This window comes from Boleophthalmus pectinirostris, unplaced genomic scaffold (assembly GCF_026225935.1).
Source record: "Boleophthalmus pectinirostris isolate CB_2022bp ecotype Guang Dong unplaced genomic scaffold, ASM2622593v1 HiC_scaffold_10, whole genome shotgun sequence".
Taxonomy (NCBI): Eukaryota; Metazoa; Chordata; class Actinopteri; order Gobiiformes; family Gobiidae; genus Boleophthalmus; species Boleophthalmus pectinirostris.
This window is the reverse complement of record NW_026570971.1, coordinates 33,523,518-33,533,854: the sequence shown is the minus strand read 5'-3', so window position 1 is coordinate 33,533,854 and position 10,337 is coordinate 33,523,518. Positions and strand designations below refer to the sequence as shown.

General features: G+C 38.1%; 1 protein-coding gene across 1 annotated transcript in view; it reads left to right on the top strand.

Moving 5' to 3' along the window:
- The window catches only part of LOC110153425 (nesprin-2-like), an 80,903-nt gene that overhangs the window by 43,025 nt on the left and 27,541 nt on the right, over positions 1 to 10,337 (top strand). The window lies entirely within an intron of this gene.

Here is a 10,337-nt window from a genome sequence, read left to right as displayed (position 1 = left end):
TTTCATAACCTTTACAAACCAGAGCAGAGTTTTGACTGTAGACTGTATCTGACAATAAAACGCTTTATAATTCGATACAGTCAGAATCAGACAGTAGGGGATTTATTTTGAGCTCAAGAGCTGCTTATACAATAGCTCTGTACTGGGGCAAGACACATTTTACTCAAATACATCGAAGAAAAAATGGGACGTTTAACTGACAGAGCTGCATAATTAGAATTTTTGTTCCCTGAAAATATGTTTTACAAGTTCAAAGTTCCCAAACCTGTGCATATTTCTCATAACCAGGTCACACAAGTGTTCACGTGTAACAGACAAACACAAACACGCCCTTTTTCCACCAAAACTATCATTTTAAGTTTTAAAAGTCGACACTTGGGCCAAAAATAGAAATTATCATTCCAGCTCAGGTGGAAAACAGGTCAGTAAAACACGCACAGGTGTTACTGTAGTTTAGTCGGACAAAGTCTGACTAAACTCACGTCTTTCTGTTTGCAGTCTTGGCTCAGGACTTTTGCATGACCCAAGATTTGATGTGTTTCTGAATTCTTATTGAAAATTAAGACTCAGCGTTCACAAATACTCGAGAGAAATCAGAAAGTGCCATCCTAAAGGGGCACTCTGTAACTTTTCTGATGGAGGATCTGCATAGATATGCTATTGCTTTGGCTGGAATGTTCCGCAGTATGGCATTAAGCATATCTAACTTGCGTTTATTCAGTTACACATGCGGGTAAGATGCTATGCTTTTCTAAATACTCTGTACATACTGAATTGCACATACAGCTTAACTAGAGACATCTGCTGTATGTATAAAGACAAGTGTATCAATCAGAGAGAGTAATCAGATAAAGGCTTTAAAGGTGCACTATGTAACTTTTTGATTGGGGGTCTGACACCTGCTTGTTTCTATGGAGATATCATTGCTCTGCCTGGAATGTTCCACAGTGTGACATTAAACAGCTCTACTTTACATTTATTCAATTACAGGTGGTTTTATAACTCAAAAATATCTTGCCTCTCCACAGATCTGATCTCCATGAAGATAGAAAGGTTTAATGCCATACTGTGAAACATTCTAGTCAGGCTGGAGTCACCTAGTGCCTCCGCTCTATTTCATTTCTCTCCAGTGACTAGGTCAGGAATCAGAATACACTAGACGGTTTGTTAAAAATCCCGGAAGTGCAAATTCGGGCACCAGCCAATCAGAGAAGAGTCATACATTCTGTGTTGGCGACGATTCCCGAGATCGAGGATTTAAAGCCGGAACAAAGAGAATGTTTGGTGAATTTTATCAAGGGGAAAGACGTTATTGTCCTTCTTCTTACGAGATTTGTAAAAAGCTTAATATACCAGTTAACCCTGTTAGCGGCGCATTACATACATCACGACCAAATAGCAGCGATTGGTTAAATGATAAAAAGTACCTGCACACTGTCGAACGAACGAATTCTAACACTGTGAGGTCAGACAGTTTCTACAAAGTGAAACCAGCTGATGAATCAGACTAGAAACATTCCACACAAAGCAGAAACATCTCAGTGAAGAAAAGTATTTGACAGACTCCACCAGAAAAGTGACACAATGCTAGATGTGTGCAAAAATATTGAAATATCAATATATCGTATCGTTTAATGTGATGATACTGTTTCAATATCTTGAGCTATTGTATCAATATATCGCCAAGAGTATTTTTTGGTATGTTTCACTAAAATATTTAGTTCCAGCTACAGTTTTGTTGTTTGTTTGTGACATTTTCACTGTTTTGATGATTAAAATGTTTGTGTTTCATATGAACTTTGCACAAGAAGTGATTTAACAAAGACTTTTAGTATCACAGACATGATTTAACTTTTTTTTTTTTTTTTTGAACCATATTGAATCGATTTGAAATATATCATATCGAATTGAATTGAGCTCATTTTATCGACATCAGCATCAGCAGCTTCTTCTTCGGCACCTTTAAACTTTTCTGATGCAGGGTCTGCACAGATATGCTGTTGCTTTGGCTGGAATATTTCACAGTATGGCATTAAGTTTAATAACTTGGATTTATACAATTTACAATTTTTATACAAAGATGCTTTTATAGCAGAAAAAATAAAGATATACATAAATAAGAGTGGGACGAGACACAATTTCCACAAGATCCACGAGAATGAGACAAGAGAAGATTTTGAAATAATTGATTATTATATATTATTTTAAATAATTGTGCAGTCCTGTTTGCACTTTTGGCCTAACATTTTTATTTTAATATTTTTGTTGTAGTAGTAGACCATCTTTCTGGCTCCACAAGAGATGGCATTTACCAATCCTTAACTATTTTGGTCCGATTTGGATGTAAACTAAATGGAAAAAAAAATCTCACAATATCATTTTCCTCTTGTGTGCACCGTCTTGGGACAGTTTTATCTTATATATTTAATGCTGTACTGTGGAACATACCAGAGAAACCAGAGACTCCATCAGAAAAAATACATAGGGCAGATTTAAAGACAAAACAAAGCTACATGCCTGTTTCTCTCCCATTGAAAAATATAATTGTTCTTTGTTCAATTACAAGAGTTCATGAAGTGTCCTCTTCCATCCACCATCTGCCTCCGTCATAAACGCTCCGTCTTTTGTTTAAACAGAGAAAACACAAGTAAATGAAGCGTGTTTTATTGCTCCGTTTGCGTCCGTCCTCTTTACATTACACCTGTGTCCTGTGGGCTTTTCAGTTCAAAACGGGCACTTTGTTTTAGTTTGGTTAAAGGAAAATAAAACGGCAGATGTACTTCCTGCTGAGGTTTAATGATTGTAGAAGCATAAAGACACGTGCACCGGTTCTGTCTGGGACTGTTAGACCTCGCTGGCTTTAATAGGCTCGGGTTAATATTACTATAGGCCAATGAAACGACGGGCATCTGGGCTTTTTTCTTTTTTGTTTTCATTGAAATTTTATTGTAAACAAAGGAACATAATGTACTGTAGACTGACACAGCACCTCCACATCTACACTCTCTCCTTTTATAAAAATAAACCAAGTCACTGTATTTGAATTACAAGAATGATCAAGCTTGAACAAAAATAAATAAATAAATAAAAATAATAATAAATAAGAAAATAAGCAAAAAGAGTTGTTATAAATATATTATAATAAATATATATAAATATATAATCAAATATTATAAATACAAATACAGTGGTTTCATCAGGTCACAATCAATTAAAGGTGCATTGTGTAACTTTTCTGATGGAAGGTCTTGTTTCTATGGAGATGTCCTTGCTTTGCCTGGAATGTTCCACAGTGTGACATTAAACAGCTCTAACTTACATTTATTTAATTACAGGTGGGTTTATAACTCAAAAATACCTAGAAAAAACAGACACTGACTGTGAGTGGGGTCGCCTCTCCACAGATCTGACCTGTAACTTGGTCTGGTTTGGTCTCCATGATGATAAAAGGTTTAATGCCATACTGTGAAACATTCCAGACAAAGTAATAACATCTCCATGGAGAAAAGCGTTTGACGGACCCTCCAGTAGAAAAGTTACACAATGCACCTTTAATATTTGATCTAAATGTTTTACATGTATTTTATGAAGCTCCTTCAATTTTTTATTGCATCTTGAACATTCACATTTGATAGAGTTCGACCTGTGAAAACGGCTGAGAAAAAATGTCATGCATTTTAGGCCTGTAAATGGACACATCCTCCCCTCACTAAATGAGCTGTAACTTCAAAAGTAATGATCGAAAATCACTCAAACTTCACAGGGTTGTACATGATAAGGGACCAGCTGGTCTTTTTTTTTTTTTTTTTTAGATCAAAGTGCATGGGCCATTTGTTGAAATGGCGTGGAATGACCCATGAGTAAAAACAGATGATAGAATAAATTCAAGATTAGTTTAATGTCATACTATGGAACATTCCAAGCAAAGCAATAACATCGCCATGGAGACAAGCAGATGCCAGAAAAGAAACATAGAAAAGCACTGATCATCTCCTCCTTTCCTGTGTCTGTATGTCCATGTCACATGATACTGTTATGGACACTTCAACAGACAGAAAAGGAGGAAGAGAGAGAAAGATAAAGAGGGAAGAGCGAATGAAAGGAAGGAGAGAGAGGAAGAAGGGAGGAGAAAGAGAGGGTGGAGGGAGAGAGATAGACAAATAAGGAAACTAGCATGAGAGGAAGGAGAGAGATACGAAGAAGGGAGGAGGGAGGAGAGAGAAAGAGACAGAGAGAGCAGAAGTGCTGGAAAGAAGGAAGTGAGAGTGATGGAGATGGAGGAGGTGGAGGGAGGAGAGAAAGTAAGAGAGGGAGGTGGGAGGAAGGAGGGGAGAAAGAGAGCAGGGAAGAAGGGAGTGAGAGATAGAGATGGAGGAGAGTGAGGGAGGAGGAGGAGAGGAGGAGTGATGAAGGGGGCGGAGCTCAGGACACATCAACATGGAGTATCTGGTTCCACATCAGCACCTGCTCCTCCAGGACCTCCGGCTGCAGCTCCAGCCCAGCGTGAGTGCCTCTGTCCCGGGTACGGCTCCGGCCTCGCCCCCCCCGTCCTCCGCTCGGCTCTGGAGGGAAGGATAGACGAGGAGATGAGGACAGAGGGATTAGGAAAGGAGGGAGGGACACAGAGCTAGCATTAGCCACGGCGTGTGTGGGGATGTTGGTGGGAGACGGCGGCGTGAGGCGGAGGAGGAGCGAGCGGCACTGGAGCATGTTTTGGTTTCCTCTCGCTCTGTAGGGTGACCGGATTTTCCAAATTCTAAACCGGGACACACGAGTTAAGATGTTTGTATCAATAAAACAGTGAAAGAGCGAGTAAGATGGAGCTTTCTGAATCTGAGGCGCTTCTGTTGCTGCATTTTTTTGCTTTATTGTCATTTGCAAACCCGGGTTTCTGTACTTTGGCAACAATTTATCACAATTTATGCTCCTCTTTACCACCGACAGGGATCAGATTAGTCAAAAATTGTGATAGTCCTGTTTTAGACCTGGTTTAGTCTTAGTTAAGTCATGGTTTAATTCAAATGTGTCAAAAATAGGGACACCTGGGATATTTCTTGTATCAAACTGGGACACATCAGTGGTTTTGTATAAATCTGCTGGGACAGAGGACACAGGCTCAAACAGGGACGTCTGGTCACCTTACGTATCTTACTGTGTTTTATATTCACAGCTAAATAAAACAGGCTCAGTGGTCACAAAGGATGAACTCATTCACTCAAATATTGTGTTGATAATAGGGCTGTATTAAATCATGTTTTTATGTATTTGTATTCATAGATTGAATACAGTTAGTGTTAATATCTGTGTAGTTATTTCCACACCACTAAAACCACAGAATGAAAAGATCAGACTTTGATCATTTCAGTCTTTTGCTTTTATTAGTTCCTTTAGTGATACTTTGTATTGACATCATGCAGGGGGTGTACTGTATGTTTGTCTATAGTGGCTAGACGTCCCTATTTCCCCGGGACAGTCCCAGTTTTGAGCCTGTGTCCCCTGTCCCAGCAGATTTATACAAAACCACTGATGTGTCCCACTTTGATACAAGAAATGTTCCAGGTTTCCATATTTTTGACCAATCTGATCCTGTCAACAGTAAAGCGAGACATACACTGTCATTTATTTCAGTAAAATACAGAAAATCTGCTTAAAAGTAACAAAAACAAAGAAAATTGTGACTATATTGACATGTTATTCACATGTCATGAATGTGCGAGTGCAACACTTTTCCTTAATTCTGCACTCAATTCACAGTTTTATTATTTCCATCCGCCCCAAACCGAGGGTGTCCCAGTTTATGATTTTGAAAATCTGGTCACTCTACCCATGTCTACGGAGAAATGTTCAGCAGTTACCATGGTGACATAAATGTGCGCATTAACAAACACAGCCAGGTTTTTATTTTATTAATTTGTATTAATAAAAATATGATTTATTTTTATTAATCTGATTTAAACAACATATTTTCAGGAGCCTGTGACCAGCGAGAGCATTTCGAGGTTTGATTTTGAACAAAAAGATGAGAGTGACTAACTGAAAACCTGACTAACACTGGCTGGTTTGTGACTGTCATGTTATTTGAGAGGGACTTGTTTAACAGGGCAAATCATCTCGACTCTTGTAGCTGTTTTTGGTGAGTCTGCGTAAAACAAAGCTCAGATTAAAGTCTAACCTGAGTCACGGCGCTTCAGACAGAGCAGAATCTACTATTAACATCACACCCCCAGAGAATGTTGATGACTTCAGCTGCAAAGTATCAAGTGATTCTAATTAAATTGTGTTTTGTGCAGTTTCTTCTGTGCTTAAAGATTCCCCAAATTTTGTACATTTATGCAACTTCTGCTGGGAGTTCCACCACCCGCTTGTCTCCATGTGGATGATGTTGCTTTTCCTTGAATGTCCCATAGTATTGCATTAAACTTATCTGCATGTATCCTCGCCTCTCCACAGATCTGACCTATAACATGGCCTTAAAGATCCTATATTACGCAAATTTAAGTCTTAAGTAGGGCCGGGCACGTTAACGCGTTAATTTTGCATTAACTAATTAAGTCATTATCACCACCAATTATTTTAACGCCGTTAAGTTTTTATTATTTACTTATTTATTTTATTGTAAACGTCTGTTGCTCACTGGCTTTTATTTTGAAAAAGTCCACCGCGAGCGTTTCTTTAAGTTTGACGTCTTTTCTTTACATTTTTTTTCACTTTTTTCTGACCACGTGAGATGCAACATGTCCGAGCCTCCGCGAGCCGCGGGTTCGGCCACAGGCTCCGACTCTGACTCCAGCCGCGGGCCGAGTCACTGATTTACCCAGATACCATTGGAAGAAAAACTGTGATTGGTCCATTTCCATTCCATTATATTAACTTGAACTCATGCGATTTTTTTTTTTTTTTTTTTTGCCCAGCCCTAGTTTTAAGTCATGTTAGAATGTTGTTGCCTTGACAGAAACAGAGTTGCAGTTGTGTTTTGTTTCATTCACAGTTGTTTGAGTAATTCTTTATTATTAGTTTGTCTACATCTCCAAAGCTCAAAATGCTCTGCTCCACTTTGTGATGTCATGAGGTGGTAGTTTTCAAGTTAACAGCTTCTAGTTCAGTAGAAATGGGCAAGTCCAAGGTTGAAATGATCCAAATGATTCTAGTGAAGATGTGCGGAGTTTAAAAACACAGTGGATCACTTACTGTATTATCACATGACATCACAAGTTGGAACAGTGTTTTCAGTTTGAGAGAAGAGCTCAGTCTAAATGTGCAGGGTTTGTGTGTTTAACATGTGAAACAAAACACAAGTCCAGGTGTGTTTGTGATGAGGAAACATTAGAACAGAGATCAGAAAATGGTGTAATATGGGCCTTTCTTTTTTGTTGTGTTCTGTTGTTGTCGTTCTTCTTCTTTGTTGTGTGCAGTGTTTTGGTTGAGGTCTGTTTTGGTGCAGATTTTTGCCGAGTGGAAATACAGGTTTGTGCTGCACACGTGAGCCTCGGCGACAGGATCAGGTTCAGTTGAGTCTGACAGCGCAGACTTAAACCTAAACAAAAGACGTCTACAATAACTCAAACAGAGATTTAGAGGAGGAAGGGAGGAGGGGAGGAGATATGTGGAGGTGTGGAGAAGGTGTGGAGGAGAGGTGGAGGAGGGGTGGAGGGGCAGGCACAAGAGGAGCCACGCCCTCCTCATGAGAACACTGACCACAGGCATTTCAGATTATTACAGGCCTTAAACAACCAATCAGATCAAACACAACACATACATACATCATTGTGTGAATGTTCAAGGGCACATATTACACTATGTCATGATCTACTGTATGTTTCCTCATCACAAACAGACCTGGAGTTGTGTTTTGTTTCATTCACACATGTTTGACACACAAAGCCTGCACATTTAGGCTCTGTTCCACCATATGATGTCATGAAGTGATCATTTTCAAGTTAATAGCTTTTACCTTTCACCTTCAGTTCAGTCATTCGAGGCGTGGGTGGTGACAGGGGCTCGAGGGGGCATTAGCCTTTCCTAGAATCACCAACACTCCCCTATAGCTCCTCTAAAGTTTTGTGCCCCAATTTGATCAGACATTCAAGCTCAGCACACTCTCATAGCTCCTCCAACCAAAAATGTCTGGAGCTGCCCCTGATTCCAGGACTAAAATGGAGCTAAAGTGGAGCACTTCCTGTATTACCACATGACATCACAAGGTGGAACAGAGTGTTTTTTGTCCGAGAGAAGAACTCAGTCTAAATGTGCAGGGTTTGTGTGTTAAACATGTGAATGAAACAAAACACAAGTCCAGGTCTGTTTGTGTCAGAATTAGGCCTTAAGAAGTGGCCGATACCATACATATAGATACATGAGCTTTTGATACGATATTTCAAATGGATTCAATATGATTCAATAAAAATTAAAGGCTAAATCATGGCTGTGATACTAAAAGTGTTTGTTAAACCACTTCTTGTACAAAGTTCATATGAAACACAAACATTTAAATCGTCAAAACAAAGAAAATGTCAAATGTGTCACATAAATGAGTTTCCTTCCACTAAACAAGCAGCAAAACTGTAACTGTAATAAAATAATTTAGTAAAAGATACCAAAAATACTCTTTATATAGAATATACAAAAATACATGATATATTGATACAACAGCCCACAATATCGATATTGTATCATCACATGTAACGATATGATATATCGATATTTCAATATTTTTGCACAGCCCTAGTCAGAATCATCAAAATATATCAGAAAATAGTGTAATATGGGCCCTTTAAATAATTTAAAAGAATACAAATCCAAATAATGACACTAAACCAGGACAGACAGATTGTTTAGAGGCGTGAGAACTAGACTCTGTACTCTGTGTTTTGTTGTGAGCTCTGTAAGTAGAAGTGCTGCACAGGTCCATGCCTCGTGTCTCTGTGGGCTCTTGTTTTTGTGTTCTAGTGTGTGAAGTGTGTCAGTGGAGCAGAGCTGGAATGTTCCGCCCTCCTCTCTCCACCCTGGACCATGGAGCTCGTGTTTAATGTACAGAAGAGATCATGTCACACAGTGCTTCTCACACTGTGGGGCACGAGATCCTGTGTTGTTAATATTCTAATGTAGGGCTGGGTATCATTCAGAAGTCGTCGATACAATACACACCTCGATACATAAGCCACGATACGATATATATCTTATTACAGTGAGCTTGCAATTTGATACGATTGAATTTGATATATCTTCAAATCAAATCGATGTGGTTCAATAAAAAAATCAATATAGGCTAAATCATGGCTGTGGTACTAAAAAGTTCATATGAAACACAAACATTTTAATCCTCAAAACAGTGAAAATGTCAAATGTGTCACATAAACAAGTTTCCTTCCACTAAACAAACAACAAAACTGTAGCTGTAACAAATTAATTTAGTCATATACCAAAAAATACTCTTGGTGATATATCGATACAGCAGCCCACGATATCGATACTGTATCATCACATTAAACGATACATGGACAGTGTAGAGACAGTTTAACTCAAACTGTGTTGCATGAGCATCCTGCTTTTTAAATATTATATAGAGCTGGTATCATTCAATTGTTGCTGATATGATACATACCTCAGTGAGCTTACGACTCGATACGATTCATTACGATGTATTTCAAATTGATTTAATATGGTTTAATAAAAAATAAAGGTTAAATCATGGCTGTTTGTTAAACCAAAGTTCAAATGAAACACAAACATTTAAATCATCAAAACAGTGAAAATGTCAAATATGTCACATAAACAAGTTTCCTTCCACTGAACAAACAACAAAACTGTAGCTGTAACAAAAGAATTTAGTAAAATAGACCAAAAAATACTCTTGGCGATACATCGATACATCAGCCCACGATATTGATACTGTATCATCACATTAAACGACACGATATATGGATAGTGTAGAGACAGTGTAACCCAGTGGTTTTCAAACTCTGTTGCACAAGCTCCTGCATTTTCATAATATCGATACTGTATCATCACATTAAATTCAATTCTATATATGTCTATATTTAGATGTTTTTGCACATTTTAATCTAGGGTTTAGTGGGGATAGACATGAGTTCCACAAAACAAGATGATACATGATGTAGCTTCAAGAAATCAAAACAAGATTTTGACAGATTTAAAATGATTATTAATACATTTTTCAGCTCAGTTAAAATGTTTTATATTTTTTTATTAATACTTTTGCAATAATTGTAGCACTGTTTTTTTGGAACTACAGCTTCTCAAGAAATGTAACTCTCCATCAATTTTTTCTCCATTCCAAAAGTAAAGACATGGGCATAGACTGTGTATAAATCTATAAA